Source organism: Vicugna pacos, chromosome 4, assembly GCF_048564905.1.
Source record: "Vicugna pacos chromosome 4, VicPac4, whole genome shotgun sequence".
NCBI lineage: Eukaryota > Metazoa > Chordata > Mammalia > Artiodactyla > Camelidae > Vicugna > Vicugna pacos.
This window is the reverse complement of record NC_132990.1, coordinates 4,824,055-4,841,457: the sequence shown is the minus strand read 5'-3', so window position 1 is coordinate 4,841,457 and position 17,403 is coordinate 4,824,055. Positions and strand designations below refer to the sequence as shown.

General features: G+C 45.6%; 1 protein-coding gene across 7 annotated transcripts in view; it reads left to right on the top strand.

Moving 5' to 3' along the window:
* AOPEP (aminopeptidase O (putative)) overlaps positions 1-17,403 on the top strand; it is a 325,297-nt gene that overhangs the window by 258,072 nt on the left and 49,822 nt on the right. The gene's annotated exons all lie outside the window — the stretch shown is intronic.

Below are 17,403 nucleotides of genomic sequence, written 5' to 3'. Positions count from 1 at the left end.
AAATCATTTACCATTTTATATATCTTTCTACAAATCCAACAAACACTGGTTTTTCAGAGTGTTAAATTCCAAATCGTCCATCTGTGGAGATTCAGATCTTACATATATGAAAGCAGGAAAACAAAACTGAGTTGCAATAATTAATACCAAGGAAACCATGTAAAATGGGGCAAATGGTCTCACGATCTATGTTTTCACTTCTGCGGTATTTTCATAGAAAAGGTACCCGTAGTCATTTTATGTGGCCTCATTTGTAGCAGAAAGTAATAGTGCTCATGCTGTTCGTTTTCTGTGACAGTTGGTGTTGAAGAAAAATTCATAATATTCACGAAGGGCGTGAGGTTGAAGAGGAATAGTGGAAAGAATCTAGGAGTGAAACAGGCCGTACCTCTGGGCCATGTTCACGTGCAGTTTGGTTCTGATCTTTCCCCCTTAACCGTCACACACACAAGCTTTAGTTTTCAGTGTTGAAGGTACACTTTTAGGTTCATTCCTGACAGTAAAGGTAAAGGGTGCTGAGTGCCCCTGTAGACAGCAGAAGGTAGTAATTCTGATTCTCCCTTAACAACTTAACAACTTTATTGAGTTATATGTCATATATTTTATATGTCATAAAACTCACCCATATACAGTTTGTTGTTGTTTAAGAAACTTACACTGTTGTGCAGCCACCGCCACAACCCAGTTTTAGAACATTCCCATCCCCCAGGAGTTCCCTTGTGTCCATTTGTGGTCCATCCCCATCCCCACTCCTAGGTCCAGGCAGCTACTAATCTGCTTTCTGTCTTTACACTTTTGCCTTTTCTAGAAATTTCATGTAAATGGAATCATACACACTGGAGTCTTTTGGATCTGGCTTTTTTCATTTATCATAGCATTTTGAGGACCAGCAATGTTCCATGTGTCATTAGGTTGTTCCTTTTTATTATACAGTGTTCCGTTGTGTGGATGTGCTGCGTTTTGTTTACCTATTTATTTTGGATTGAGAGACGTTTGGATTTTTTTGCAGTTTTTGGCTGTTAGAATAGTGGTTTATCTTTGTGTCGACATATGTCTCGGGTAGATACCTAGGACTGGCGTGGGTGGCCATATGGTAGGTGTTTGTTTAATTTTTTAATAAACTACTTAAAATTCCCACGCGCAGTGTTAGTTTCCCAGTCTCTCTGCCTCCTCATCTGCCCTTAGTGTGGTCAGACTGCTGTGTTTCAGCCCCTCTCGTGGTCGTTGAACCCTGCTGTTTCCGTGTAGGGCTTTTATTTCTCATGAGGGTCTGTCCGTGACTGGGTGACCCTGGGATGCTTCTGTCCTCCATGTCACCGACCATTAGGCAGTAATGTGGTAACAGGAAAATCTGAATGTCTCACCCAGGGTCCCCGAGTGAGTCACTGAGTCTGGAGTCCTCACGTGTCAGTTGGCGTCGTAGTGACCTACTTTTGTCCAGCCTCTCTGCTCCCTGTGACTCGGGGCCCTCTTTGTCCTGTAGCCTTGTTAGGTGTGGCTTTCTTCTGATCTTTGTAGAATGATCTGGATCCATTCTTACCGTCCATCTCTGGAGTTCAGTCTGATGAGGCCCAGCTGTTTTCTGCAGAGGGGTGCTGGTGTCTTGGAGAGGCGGCCCTCTCTGCTCCGTAGTTGCAGTGAGCAGGCCTTGGGTGACTCGGGCCTGACGCCATGTGCCCTCCTGTCAAAGGGGGTGGACACTCTTCTTCGCAGAGCCATGTGGGGGTTCAGGTGTCTTGTCTGAAACAGCTGGCACTTACTGAGCGCCTCTTCCCATAAGATGGGCAGAGGCTGATTACCTGATGGCATGTGGAGAGACACCATTCATTTGGTTTTTTTCTCCTCCACGGTTGTGAGACAGGAAAACATTCTTGAATTTATTTACAGGCTGAAAAACAAAACAAAAAACCAAACCCCAGCCTTGGTTTCTTCCTGTAATTGTTCTCTGTCTGCAGCAAACACAGCAAGCAGTGGCACTCGCACGAGTGTGTGCGTCTGTCTTTGTCTTCTGACTCGACTCAAGAAGGCCAGCCCGGCTTCCCAGCCGGGCTCTTGGTGCATCTGCACCCGTCTGCAGTGTGCCCCCCACACCGGACGCCACTGGCCCTGTTCCTGCTCCGGCCTGGCAGCTCTCAGAGCACTCCTCAGGCTTCCCATAAGATTTCTGTTCCAGCAAAGCTCCATTTTAGATCAGTCTCATCAGTTTTTATACTCACGTCATTGCTTTTGTTTCTTTTGCCCAAACTACTTTGATTCGAAGTTCACTTGAAGGCTGGCGGGGCTTATACAAATAGTAGCCAGCGAAAGGCACTTCAGAGGGGGCACGTTTCCTTCTCTGCTGTCCTGTTACAGGATGGGTCTGGTCCAGGGGAGCAGCGCCTCTGCCACCTTCCGTGAGGCAGGGAAAGCGAATTCTAGTACAGGTGGTTGTCTTGAGATGATCGTGTTCTCTGAAATGACTCTTGGTTAAGTTTGTAAATGTTAAGGAGAACGTAGGCCTCGGATCCGTGGGAAGCTCATCTTTGTGCCGCGCTGCCACGTGGGGCATCAGGAAGAGCTGAAAAGCTGAGGTAACTTCAGAAGAGAAAATCATCACCAGCAAGGAGCTGTCTGCAGTAACTGGAAAAATTAGAGCTCAAGCCACTGGAGGAGTGTGCCAGTGAATACAGTGTTACGGACATAACGTTAGCCCGTCGCGTGTGCCGGGCGCAGGAGAGGACGTGGACACGGACGGGGAGGCCGATGTGTGGAAAGCTTGGCAACTCGGGCTCCACGTGAGCACTTTGTTTGGGACGCTGAACAGGGCTGGAGTTGTCCGGTGGGGAGGGACCTTCGGCCTCTCTGTCTCCAGCCCTTGTTTTACCTGTGAGAACATGGAGGTCCTGGGGACCAGGCCCGGGCCTGCCCCCTTGGTGCTCTTTCCAGACGTCTGCCTGGGCAGCCCCTCCAAGTGGGGCGTGGAGGCCGAGCAGCCTTGGGGTCCGGGTGAGGAGAACCGTGCACGCGGGTCCTTGTCGTGTTGTGGGGGCACGGACACCTGAGGGTGGCAGGAAGGAAGCTCTGGGAGACTCGAGCCCCGCCGAGGCTGTCCCTTGTGGCCTAGAAACACGTCCAGGGTGAGGGTCTTTGCACGGGTTACAGGGGACCCTCCCGCCCTGGCTTGGTCAGGCGTGGACTGGATCAGATTCTGAGAACTCCATCCTTCCAGCGAGCGGGCAAGACTCTGTAGTGAGACAATGGGGTGTCTGCAAGGGTTGGTGTGGATTTTTACTTTCCATATTAAATTAGTGACCTTTACAAGGCACAGATTATTTGAAGTGTCTGTGATGTTTGTCACGGACCAAGCAACTGCGATGTCGAACGTGAAAATGTTGTTGCTGTTTTTAATCAGACAATAGTGTAACCAGATTTTATTTTTGGAATAAAGATACTCTCATAAATGCCTTTTCTTCAGTCTGTACACATGTTTTAATATATGTTGCGATTTTTTTCCCCTAAAATACAGGGCTCCTTTCCTTGTTCAAACATGTTCAAACCTTGATCTATTTCAAATTTACAGTTAAGTGAAGTTTTTCTACAGTCTTTCTGACTTGGTTGTTTCCTTACAGGCCAAATCAAACCACCTCCACCCCCAAAACAGTCCTCATGAAACTAACGCTGGACTTGGATTATGAAAGGTTGAGCTCCCCGGAACCCTGTGTGGTTGGGAGGGCAAAGTGAGTAGGAGTGTTGTGGTTTAGGAAAGAAGCTGCTTGTATTTGTTTGTTTGTTTGTTTTTTTGGCAACACAGCTGTCAGACAGTGCTCCAGATGGACAGGTGGAAAGAAAGGCAGGTCCTGAGCTGCTTCAGACTTGGTGAAGGCGCCGCCCCCTCCCTTCTCAGCAGAATGAAAGGTGCTGGAGAGCAGGCACTGGGTGCTGCTCCTGCGTTGCTAATCCTGGCAAACCTTGAGGCTGTGTTAGGCTGGCTTGGTCTACAACAGCATTACCTAATCACAGAGCACCGGATTATCATAAGACAAATCTACCTGATGATGAACTATCTCCCAGCAAAGGATTACTGATGCTCAGCGTGGGTGTACAGCTTGGGTGCGCATGCACGCGCACACACTTCACTGTCTCATTGGTCTTTGACCTCTCCGCGGGGGAGGTTTGGGCTGGGGCCCGCCGTGGGACCATGGCCTCCCATCTTGGAGGAAAGCAGCCGCCGGCCGCTATTTCCGGAGCTGGCGCTGTTTGCGTCTGACTCTGACTCATGCTCCCCGGGAACTGCCCTGTGCATAATGCAAAGTCATTGTCATCATGAGCCATCCCAGGGAGAGGCTCAGTGGAAAAAGTGAAGGTAGAGCGAACCTGGCTCCAGAACGGAAGGTGAAAGGTACATTTTTTGTTGTTTAGTTTTGCTTAACTTCACATTGGCTCTTTTTGGAAACTGCTCTAATGCCGATGGGGTTCAAAGTAAAAGAAGAGAGGGAAATACGACTTGTTGTTACAGGACTCCTTGCTCTGGTGTTCAAATTCTTTTTTTTTTTTTTATTGATTCATAATCATTTTACAGTGTTGTGTCAAATTCCAGTGTTCAGCACAATTTTTCAGTCATTCATGGACATATACACACTCATTGTCACATTTTTTTCTCTGTGATTTATCATAACATTTTGTGTATATTTCCCTGTGCTATACAGTGTAATCTTGTTTATCTATTCTACAATTTTGAAACCCCAGTCTATCCCTTCCCACCCTCTACCCCGCCCCCCACCCCGGTAACCACAAGTCTGTATTCTCTGTCCATGAGTCTATTTCTGTCCTGTATTTATGCTTTGTTTTTGTTTGTTTGTTTGTTTTTGTTTTTTAGATTCCACATATGAGCGATCTCATATGGTATTTTTCTTTCTCTTTCTGGCTTACTTCACTTAGAATGACATTCTCCAGGAGCATCCATGTTGCTGCAAATGGCATTATGTTGTCGGTTTTTATGGCTGAGTAGTATTCCATTGTATAAATATACCACATCTTCTTTATCCAGTCACCTGTTGATGGACATTTAGGTTGTTTCCATGTTTTGGCTATTGTAAATAGTGCTGCTATGAACATTGGGGTGCAGGTGTCGTCCTGAAGTAGATTTCCTTCTGGGTACAAGCCCAGGAGTGGGATTCCTGGGTCATATGGTAAGTCTATTCCTAGTCTTTTGAGGAATCGCCACACTGTTTTCCATAGTGGCTGCACCAAACTGCATTCCCACCAGCAGTGTAGGAGGGTTCCCCTTTCTCCACAGCCTCTCCAGCGTTTGTCATTTGTGGATTTTTGAATGACGGCCATTCTGACTGGTGTGAGGTGATACCTCATTGTAGTTTTGATTTGCATTTCTCTGATAATTAGTGATATTGAACATTTTTTCATGTGTTTTTTGATCATTTGTATGTCTTCCTTGGAGAATTGCTTGTTTAGGTCTTCTGCCCATTTTTGGATTGGGTGGTTTATTTTTTTCTTATTGAGTCGTATGAGCTGCTTATATATTTTGGAGATCAAGCCTTTGTCGGTTTCACTTGCAAAAATTTTCTCCCATTCCGTAGGTTTTCTTCTTGTTTTATTTCTGGTTTCCTTTGCTCTGCAGAAGCTTGTAAGTTTCATTAGGTCCCATTTGTTTATTCTTGCTTTTATTTCTTCTAGGAGAAAATTTTTGAAATGTATGTCAGATAATGTTTTGCCTATGTTTTCCTCTAGGAGGTTTATTGTATCTTGTCTTATGTTTAAGTCTTTAATCCATTTTGAGTTGATTTTTGTATATGGTGTAAGGGTGTGTTCTAGCTTCATTGTTTTACAGGCTGCTGTCCAGTTTTCCCAACACCATTTGCTGAAGAGACTGTCTTTATTCAATTGTATATTCTTGCCTCCTTTGTTGAAGATGAGTTGACCAAAAGTTTGTGGGTTCATTTCTGGGCTCTCTATTCTGTTCCATTGGTCTATATGTCTGTTTTGGTACCAATACCATGCTGTCTTGATGACTGTAGCTCTATAGTATTGTCTGAAGTCTGGGAGAGTTATTCCTCCAGCCTCTTTCTTTCTCTTCAGTAATGCTTTAGCAATTCTAGGTCTTTGATGGTTCCATATAAATTTTATTATGATTTGTTCTAGTTCTGAGAAATATGTCCTGGGTAATTGGATAGGGATTGCATTAAATCTGTAGATTGCCTTGGGCAGTGTGACCATTTTAACAATATTGATTCTTCCAATCCAAGAGCATGGAATATCTTTCCATTTTTTAAAGTCTTCTTTAGTTTCCTTCATCAATGGTTTATAGTTTTCTGTGTATAATTCTTTCGCCTCCTTGGTTAGATTTATTCCCAGATATTTTATTACTTTGGGTGCTATTTTAAAGGGGATTGTTTCTTTACTTTCTTTTTCTGTTGATTTATCGTTAGTGTAAAGAAAGGCAACTGATTTTTGAACATTAATTTTGTAACCTGCTACCTTGCTGAATTCTTCGATCAGCTCTAGTAGCTTTTTTGTGGACCTTTTAGGGTTTTCTATATATAGTAACATGTCGTCAGCATATAATGACACTTTTACCTCTTCTTTTCCAATTTGGATCCCTTTTATTTCTTTCTCTTGCCTGAGTGCTGTGGCTAGGACTTCCAGGACTATATTGAATAGGAGTGGTGATAGTGGGCATCCTTGTCTTGTCCCAGATTTTAGTGGGTAGCTTTTGAGTTTTTCACCGTTGAGAACTATGCTGGCTATAGGTTTGTCATATATAGCTTTTATTATGTTGAGATATGTTCCCTCTATACCCACTTTGGCAAGAGTTTTTATCATAAATGGGTGTTGAATTTTATCAAATGCTTTTTCTGCATCGATTGAGATGATCATGTGGTTTTTGTCCTTTCTCTTGTTGATGTGATGTATTACATTGATTGATTTGCGTATGTTGAACCAGCCTTGTGTCCCTGGGATGAACCCCACTTGGTCATGATGTATATAGTCTTTTTTGGTGTTCAAATTCTTAAACAGGAGTAAGAGAAGAAAGTGAAGAAGCCAGAAGTGATGGCAGTAGATTTCGAACATGTATTCGTCATTTTTTGGTTTTTAAATTTTTTTGTAGCAGACCTCTTTTGCAATCATGCACTGTTACAAAGAAGAAAGGGGGATGTATTGTAAATAAATGTGACCTTCAGTGTTTTTATCACTCGTCTTCAAAATGATCTTCCAATAATCTTGGAGGGTGAAACATCATTTAAATGAGGGTTAAAAATTAAAAAAATATATTTCTGTAGTTTGGTGGGACTTTTTTCTGTGAAAAACTGTTAGCAGCATATTTGAAAATACTTCCTTTTTTAAAGACAGTTTATTATAGTAAATCTAAATATCAGAAGTAATTCAAATTAAAATAAACAATTGAATATGGTTTTAACAATAGCTCAGTTTTAACAGTAATCCGGTAGAAAGAGTTCATTTGTCAAGATCATTTACTTCCCAGACAGTTTCCCAACTCTAGTTTTCTTAGCAAGAGAAATGTTAATCTGTTGTGGGTGCGACACTTCTTTTTTTTTTTTTTTTTTATTCTCCATTTCCCAGAACCTGTGTGGTTTCCATTAACTTCTCTTTCCACAGAACTTTGGACATGGCTGCGGCTAATGCCTTGTGGGTCATCTGTGCTGTTAGAATGAAATTGAAATCGTGAAGTGCATTTTCTCCCCCCTGTAGTCTTTCATGATACGGAATTCATGGTCAGACACGGGGTTGAAATCCCATCTTCACTCCTTAGCTTTTTTATCTGAAATAAACTAGCCTGTGTAAGCCTCAGTTTCCTCATCTGTAAAATAGTTACTGTAAAGCATTTAGCCAAGAGCTGCCACTTCATCATTGCTCATTGACAGTAGTTATTAATGTTACCGGTGATCAGTACGGTTATCAGGGTTTAAAGTCATCTGTCATCTGCAGTGTATTATGAGAACAGAAGGAGCCCTTAGAACCAGCAGGATAGCCAAGAAATGTAGCCGCAGAAAGAACGGCCTTAGGGCCAGTAGAGTTTGGAACAGCAGCTGGCATCTGTGGGCCAGCTGAATGTCCCCAGAGTTAAGACCAGGGAGGCAGCCCCATCACTTCTCTGTCGGGTCCCAGCCATGCCTCGAGGTACACCTGTCTCCCAGGCCCACCCGGGAGTGGGCTGTGTGGGGCCGCTTTGCCTCAGGGAAGAGCTGCCTCTTATCTGTTGGAAGTTTCCACTAGGATCCTCCAAAGAGAAGTTTAGTTGTGATCATTAGAGCTGTTTTATTGATTTGGGGTTCAGGTCTTAATTAAAGTGATCTCAACTTGCAAAAGGTCTGGTCATCCAGAAATAGAGTGCTTGCTGGTGTCCTCCGAGTGCTGTGCAATTCCAGGAAGCTTTTGAAAACAAGCATTGAGATATCCACACACACCCCTCTCGTCACTATAGAGGTCTGAGTTGACAACAACTGTGATTCATGTGTAGAACTGGCTGAGAATAGTCAGTAAGTTTCCGTAGTTGCTGACTAATAGAAACCCACCTAGACACGAAGAAATGGTCCTGGCGTTTATCTCAGCTATGAATAATGTTACACATGCTATGAGTGATTTTAAAAGGGCTTCTCAGAATGTTCTTACGTAAATCAAGGATCAATACTTTTTAGAAAGAAGTTTTTATAGGTGAGCCATAACATTTGATAATGAGACATCATTTTCAAGTAGTTAAAAGGGTCATTGGACAGAACCCTGTGGACTGACTCTGGCTTCCTAATTGCTAAGCATTGAAACGCCACATGCCCTCTAAATTACGAGCGTGCTTGAATTTTTTATGGGAAAGATATTTTTTTATGTAGGATAATTTTCGTGTCTGATGTTACATTAGCCAGCCAGCTCTATCAGATTATGCAGGTTGGCACTTTTACTCACCTGATCCCTACTTCTCCCCTGCGAAGTTTATTTTAAATAGAGATTTAGGAATGAGAGAGACGGGGTGGGGACGAGGGGAATGGGTGGTGAGAAAACACTGCTGGTCATTTTCATCAGTCCTTGGCATTCTTAGCATATTCTCACCTCTGTTAACGGAGAGCGGTGGTTCAGCCACAGGCTCTTGGGAGTCGGGGAGTCGGGGTCGGGCGCTGTGGGTCCCAGGAGCCCGCTGGAGCAGTCTCCCCATTTCCTCCCTGGCAGGGCTCTACCTTTCCCTGAGCAGTGGGACTCCCTGGAAGGATTTCTTAGGCCAAGGGGGCGCACTCAGCAGAGAGCCATGGTGGTGTGTGGCTGTGTGTGTGTGTGACCTGCGAGATGGTGTGTTTCTGTACTCCAGGCCCAAGGCTGGGGCCCCCACACCAGCTACGCGTGTGGGCCAGTTTGTGGGCCAGTTTGTCCTCCAGTGTGTCTCTGAGCGGACAGAGAATGTTGGAGGGAGAACCGTTTTATTGCTTTCTTCTCAAAATAGAGGAAATGCCCCAGGGTGGTGGGAGAGACGGGGATAAATATAGTATTTCCCTTTTCCTGCCTGAATACCCTTTTCCCACTGGGTTTCATTTTCATAAGATCCTATCAACTTCAACTAAAAATAACTCCATGCCATTTCTATCAGATTGGTCCTCTTATCATTTACGTACTGTTTTTTTTTTTCTGTTCAGAAACTTTTGTGCAAGGGCATAGGAGGTGGTCCTAAGATGCTTGTCTTTTGGACACGGCACATGCGCCACAGCTTCCGGCTGGGACCCCCTGTGAGTAGGTGGCGGAGGCAGTCTTGGTGTCCTGGCTGAGGGTGGTTAGGAACCTCCCGAGACTCAGACGAGCTTATCCCTGCACTTCCTTCTTCCAGGACCCTTCTTCCAGCAGGGCCATCCCGTATGCTTGTCCCCCTGCCCCTCCTCGCCTCCCGTCAATGAGTGCGGTCCGTGCACAGCGCTCAGACGTGGCCCCAGAGCCCAGTCATTGTCCACAGCAGTGGTGCCAGATGCCGTCAGCCCCTGTCCTGCTGCGAGGAGGCCCGTGATGAGTCTGCAGAGCCGAGCCAGCGCTTTGGCTGTAAGGCCGAGTCGAGCAGTGAGTCTCTCTAGTAGGTGCTTGGCCGAAGTTGGGAGATGGGACATTGTCGTTGTCTTAGGGTATCATGCACAGTGTGCCCGTTTAACCAGATTAAGGTTTTTGATTATATAAAATTATTAGGTTGATAACTGATTTTAACTGATAAAACCTAACTTTGAGGTTTGGGAAATGAGTGGCTTGTATTAAATTTTAGTACATGAATCAAACATAAGAATTCCCGTAGTCCATCCTTTCCTAATCGTTTAGAGTGTCCATTACCGTGCGTAGCCTAGTGCCTGGTCTGGGTTTGCCCACTGTGAAGGTCTTACGTTCCCAGGGTGGCCTCTGTTCCCAGGCCCCAGCACTGCCCCCGCCGGCAGCGCGCAGTAATAAGTAAGCCACTCGTGGTTACCGGCTAATAGGGCCATGACCTGATTTGAACTCCGTAATGAGGAAAGAGCAGATTTATTTGCTCCTCCTGCACACTTTCCTCCTCTTATGCTCCTTTATTATCTTTAAGAGGAAATTGAATAGCAAAATTCTGCGTTCTCATAATGTTAATAGCCTGATGTCATCTTTTCCACTCTGGAGTTAAGAAAGTAAGAGAGACAACGAAAAACGTTTTACAGTTTGGATCTGCCCAAGGCTTCAGCTGTAGGCTCTCTGTGTGTGCTTGAGTGAGGTGTAATGTACGTACCATAAAATTCAGTGTGTAATTCACTAGTTTTTGTGAATTACATGTGAATCATGTTATAGTCTTTTGTTTGTTTGTTTGTTTTCCAAGTTGTGCAGTCATCACCAAAATCCAGTTTTAGAACATTTCCATCGTCCCAGAACGACCCCTGTGGCATTTAGCAGTCACTGCGTTTCCGCCCTCTCCCCAGCCCTCGGTAGCCAGTGGGCTACTTTCTGTTTCTGTTGTGTAGATTTGCTTTCTCTGAATTTCATAACAGTATGTGGTTCTATGAATTTGCCTTCTTTCACTTAGCTTTATGTTTCTGAGATTTATCCACTTTGCAGCCGGTATTAGTAGCTTGTTCCTTTTTATTCCTGAATAATATTCCGTTGCTTGATGTACCACATTTTGTCTGTTTGTTCACCAGCTGCCGGACGTTTGGGCTGTCTCCAGCTTGGAGCTGTCTTGAATGACGCTGCTGTAGACACGCACACAAGATTTGGTGTGGACGTGTGTGGGGCTTTCTTGTTTGTTTTGTTGTTTGGGGGGCTTTTTGGAGTTTTTTTTGTTTTTTTATTTGGTGGACATATGCTTTTGGTTCTCTTGGGTAGATACCTAGAAGTCATATAGTAAATTTATGTTTAGCTTTTTTAGAACCTGCCAGATTATCTTCCAGAATGGCTACACCGTACTACATTCCTATCACTGATGTTTGAGGCTTCCAGTTTCTCCACATCTTTACTGCAGGCCATATTTAAGGAATAACCTTAACCTTTGACTTGTTTTTTTTTTTTAATATTCTTATGCGCAGAAGAAAGCTAGGAACAAAAATTTTTAACACATGTTAGTTAAATAAAATTATAGTCCTTGGTACTCTGTTTTCTCCGATCTCTGGATTCTGCCACCAGGCATGCTTGCAGTAGTTTGACAACTTTCCATTTAATTACATTTTTTTCCCCTTGTAGACTTGATATAAAGTATGGAGGGTGTGTGTGTGTGTGTAGGTAGGTAGCTTTGTGTACAAGTGTGTGTGTGTATATATGACGTTAATTGTTTAAACATTAGTTTACTTTGAGAAGGGATTTTATTTTTTTTGGCTTTTCTTTTTTTAGTTTCTCTTGTTGAAACCAAAGGTTGTAAGTTTATATTTCTGATCACATACATTGTTTTAATATAGACTGGACATGTGTATCTATAAACCATGTTTTATGGTGCTTTAAATAATTAGATGGTGAAGTTTCTAGCTTACAGAATTAGGTAGCTTTGAGGAATTCTTTATTAAAAATGCAACTAGGGACGTCTGTATGAATCTGGGCTATTTCCAAAGGCCTCGTAAAAGTTATACAGGAAGAATTTTTATATCACTTGACATGGCAGGGATTACTGTGCACTCTCAAGACCAAGTGGTGAAAGTTTTGCTCATTATTTTGTTTATGCTAGGGTTTGCAGGTATGTTTTATTTTGGCAGTGAACTTATCAAATAAACTTGTTTTTCTAAATATGTCATTCTGATAAAGCATTCTGCTAAAATAGCCCGGTCATCCTGGGTGAGGTTCACGACCACTCCTTGGATATGAGCAGAAGCGTGAGCCCCACAACATGCTTTGCAGGCCCGTGTATCTTTTGAATCTGTGCTTGTTCAAGGCAGGTTTTAGCAGTGGCCAGGTAAGGATTATAGTCTTCAGGGAGGGGGGCACGTGACCTAACAAGGGGACAGGATGAGGGGCACCCAGGTGCCAAGTGAAAGAGTCTGTGGGAGGGAGGTAGTGGCAGAGCTGATTTCCTCCTGGTGTGACAGCTGAGGGAGCAGCCTCAGCTGAATACAGTTTGCTGAATCAGCCTGGCCTCCGTAAGCTCTGTGGGGGCAGTTTGGTGTAAAGGAGTGGTTCTCATGGCGGTGATGCGGGTGTCACGGTGGCTGGGGTGCTCCTGGCCTGCAGTGGGCTCAGTCCAGGAGCATTGTGCCTGCAGTGCACAGCGCTCTCCAGCATGGTGGGGGATTATGTCAGCCCCTGCACAACCTTCAGTGCCTGCTAGCGAGTTACACGCGTGAAAAACCTGTTCTAGTATTTCAGCTGGAAACCTCTTTCATATGCATGGTTTTAATATTTACCGAATTTTCTAGAAATGCAAGTGCCAGGTGAATCTAGGAAGATTGTATTTTGTTGAGTTTTCCTAAGGGCTGTTTGCCATCTTGGAAAATCTCATCATCAGAGGGAATGCTTTTGTGTCTAGCTATACCTCACGCCTGCTTCGCTTTGTGTTAATAGCTGTGTGCTTATGGGGAGTCCCCAGGCCTCTCATTGCTTCGTTATGTGTTACAGGGTACTGAGGCTTGGAAGTACTGAAATCTGTAGTAATGCATTCTCACCCGCTTTCCTTCCAATTCTCCTTTATGTTCAAGATGAGGCATTGTATTAAGGTCCCCCCGTTATATGTACTACGTGTGTTAGGGTATCTAAGAGTTTCATTTCAAGGTAGTTTTAAAAGAGAGGCCTTGCTGCTGATGTCACGAGAGCCATCGGTTCAAGTTACGACAGGCTTTTGGCCGTGTTACTGACATCCTGAATTTGTGTGTGTGTGGAGGGAAGTGGCAGAGGTGACAGGAGGCACTAGCCGCCCTCAGAGGATGCAGGTGGAGCCAAGCATCCAGGTAACTGTGGGAGCTTGTGCTGCATGTCATGGAGCCGCGTTGTTTCCTGTAAAGTGACTCTCTCGTGGGCTGTGCAGCTTCCCCAGGTCTCAGCCTCTGCCCTCTGCCTTCGCCCACGCGGAATCCTCCCGGTCAGCAGGCACCCTCGCAGCCGGGAAGCGGTGGCGCTACGAGGCCAGCCACGTACTTCTGAGAAGAGGTGTGGTTGAGAGGCGTAGAGCAGAGATGAGGGTGAAGGATGCAGCTTTTGGGCCTCCTGAGGACATTACTGACTTCCGTAGGGGTGTTGCACGTTCACAGACGTTTAATCATCTCGCCAGTCTCCGTTTTCCTGGCCTTTGTCCTTCTGTCGGTGTGTGTTCCTGACAAGGAGCCGTGCCCCCGTTATGCACCAGAGCCGGCGCTCCCCAAGCCCGTGTCTTCTCAGCAGGGCAGGGTTCCTGGGAGCCGGTCGGCGTGAGTGCCCTTCTCCCCGTGTGCTGTGTTCCTTCTGGGCTCCCAGCGCCCTCCTGCCTTCTGCCTGCCCAGATGCTGGTCCCGCCTTCACCCCAGGGCTTGAGCGGCCAGCAGGTTAGCCGGGACACCAGTGATGAGGAAGAAAGTTAGTTCAGCCATGTCATGGAAGCTCCTGAGAAAACTTTACTCAAGGGCAGGAGGTTGGGATTAGTTTTAATTTGGTTTCATTTGTAATAACCAGGCCACTGTTAATATAAAAACTTGACTTTCCACCAAGCCTTAGCACATGCCTTTGAGAGTCCCTTGGTGAAATCTGAGTGGCAGCACAGGGCGGCCCGGGCTGCAGGACGCCCAGCAGGGCTGGCTGGGCAGGCTCCCTGGGCGCTCCAGGTCACAGTGCTCCAAGTGTTGATATCTGGATTGAATGCCAGGCTGACTGTCGCAGCCATGGTATGTTCTCCCAGTTTCTGCACAGAGTAACTAAGTTTTGTTTTCTGATGTGGCACCTTTCTTGTATTTTTATTTTAATTCAGCATAGTTAGGCCCTGCCTTCTAGTTTCAAACAAACCTTGAGCCAAGAAAATTAACATTTTCTTCTCATTATAAATGTACTACTGTCTATTAAAGAAGATTTAGAAAATATAAGAAGGTATAAAGAAAAAAGGTGAAAATTACCAGTAATCCAGTCATCCAGAGAGCTACTGACTCTTTTTTGGGAGGGAAGGAAGGTAATTAGGTTGATTTATTTATTTTTATTTTAACGGAGGTGCTGGACCTCGCACGAGCTAAGCACGCACTCTACCACTGAGCTATACCCTCCCCCTCAGAGAGGTACTTTTAATGTTTTTTGTCCTTTAAGTCTTTCGGTGAAAATAATTACTGATAAAGAATGAGAGCGTGTTTTTTTGTCAGTTCTACTTTGTAACTTCAAAGGTGGTTCATTCAGATTGCTTAAAAAGATGAATTCAGTGATCTTGAAATTCTGCCTTTTTTGGACAGATCTATACTTTCATAAGGAAAGTACCTTGATTGACAGTGAGTGCTGGAATTCAGCTTTTAACTGTAGCTGCAGTCCTGACTTTCCCTGAGACTTGCACACCTTGGCTAAATCCATTTGGAAACAATCCCCTGTGTCCTGGCGTTCACGTCTGTAAATACAGACTGTGCCTGCGTCTCTGTCTCGTGAGTGGATGGTTGGATTGGGCCACGGGGGCTCATGGCTGACACGCCTTTTCCCTTGACTCTCCGTGTGTGAGACAGTTGAGGTAAACGCGGCAGCAGCCGAGCTGTGTTTGCTCCTCCTCTCGCAGTATGAATCAAGCTGACATCCGTCTCCAGGTCTGAGGGCGTGCTACCAGCTCACCTCGGCGCTTGCGTGTAGTCACAAGATGGAAATTGCGGACGATGAGCCTCTGATGAGCAGTTGACTGTGGGGCTGTTTCTGTTCTTTTTAAGAGTTTTGCTGAACCTGATACTTAACTTATTTCTAAAAACTATGCAGTTATACAACCATCTCTGGCTTTCTGGATTTTATGAAAATGCAAATAGTTTTAACTTCAAAGTAGCATAATCGAATCCTGAAAGGGGTTGTTGCTCTGATGCTTTGGTATTTTTGTTTTATCGTCCGACCTGGCTGACTTTTCCGACCGTCTTGCTCTCTACATCAGCGAAAAGCCCTCCTGGCGAGGATGGATCCCAGGCTAGTGGAAGGTCTGGCGTTTGCAGCGTCCAGCTCATCTCTGGGGTGTGCAGGCACCCCGTCCCCGGCCGGTAGCATTACTGCACGGAAGTGCGTGTCAAATGCAAATTTGTGTGGGTGAAGAGCATTAATTATTTTGGTGATTAATAGATTCTGTGCATTCACCTGAATTCATTTAACTGAAATGGAGGCATTGCATCTCTCTGCATTTGTTCTTCATGCATCTGCTCTTTTTAGTTTAAAAGGAATGTCATGAAACTTACGTGGGCTGCCTTCTCTCACAACAGCCAGTAGCAGAACACATTGGGCCTGCGCCGCGTGTTTGTTCTCAGAGCACCAGAATGTCAATGTCATGTAGGCTGTCATTTTCAGTCCCTCAGAGCAACTTCTATAGAAACTGATACCTGATTGAAGCCTGGCCATCCATCAGAGGCCGGGGGGCACGGTCCTGTGCCGATGCCCTGATAGTGGCCAGCAGGTGGAGCGTGAGGTCAGAACCACACGCTCCTGAAGGTGAAGGGGGGCTGGTGGGTTTCACTCCCACGGCGAACCAGTTGTTGCTAAAGCTCACCTGTGCGTCCTCTTCCAGCCCACATCCCGAGGGCTGGAGAATGAAAACATGAATTTCCTCAGCGCTTGCTGGATCGTGTCATTTTGGGTTCACTCTTCGAAATGTATCTCAGCTGAGACAAGTGAATGCTGTCTGCTCCCCCGTCTCTCAGCTTGCCCCAGGTATCTGGAGAATTCTCCCATTTGTGGACTGTGCACCACAGCTCAGGGGCTTTTGAGTTCCACAGACCCCACCCCTTCTTTTGATTACATGTATTTCTGCTAAAGACGTGTTTTTGCAGTGCTTCAGAGGGCATAAGTAAGTTGCTCAGTCCTCTGTGGCTTTTTGTACTTTGTGGTTTCTCTCATCCTGTTGTATTAACCACAACACAGAGAGGTGCCTGATCAGAAGGCACATGTCCCAGGATATCCAGCTCACGCGTGGTGGCCCGGAAACCCTCCGGTATGACTTGGGGCAGGCCCAGAGACAGGCGAGAAGTCCCACTGGCCCTGACTAGCCGGGGCCAAGTGCTGGCGGTGTGCTTTCCTTTTCGGTTCACCCCTCCTGGAGCTGTAGGTACCCCTCCTGGCCCTCTTGGGGTGCTGGGGCCGGGCAGGTGTTCTGCAGGTGCAGGGGAGCCATTCTGGGTCCAGCGCGGCCCATCAGAGGGCCAGTCCCTTCAGGACCAGAGCAGGCTTCGCCTCTAGGGAAACAGGGCGGGCCCTGCAGCAGTGTTTTTGAAATGGGCCTCTAAGATATTCTCACTTAAGTAAGTTCTGTTGTTCAAAGGTGTTTCTATTGACACGGAAGCCACAGGGTCCAATCAGGAGATGTTTTCCTCTGTCTTGTGGGGGTCGGGCTGGGGGAGATGGTGACCTTCACCTTGCGTGTGCAGTGGGACCAGTCAGAACTGACCTCTCAGCGTTTCTCTTCTCTGTAGGGCACCCTGAGGCCCAAGGCTTCATTTTGGCACAAGTCGGTAGTACCAGAGGTCGTTATTTATAGTGAGTAAATGACAGGCGTTAGGTAGGAATAACTGCCTCTTCCCTGAAGCAGATCAGTGAACGCACAGCTGAATAAAGTCAGGGCAGGGTGATTTGTAGCTGTGACCACTTCTGTGCCTTTATTCTATGGTAAAATAGCCTTATTGCTGATGTAATAGGATGTTCTGTGCTGTAAGATTCCCAGCGGCCTTGACCGAGTAGGGGTATGCGTGTGCTCCTGTGTGTGACGGGGGGAAAGGGTTTTCTAATCCTGGGCCAAGTGCTGGAACACTGGAGTTCATTTTAAATGGCTATTTTTAGGACACCCATGTAACTTCCAAGGAGATTTCAATTGGAAAC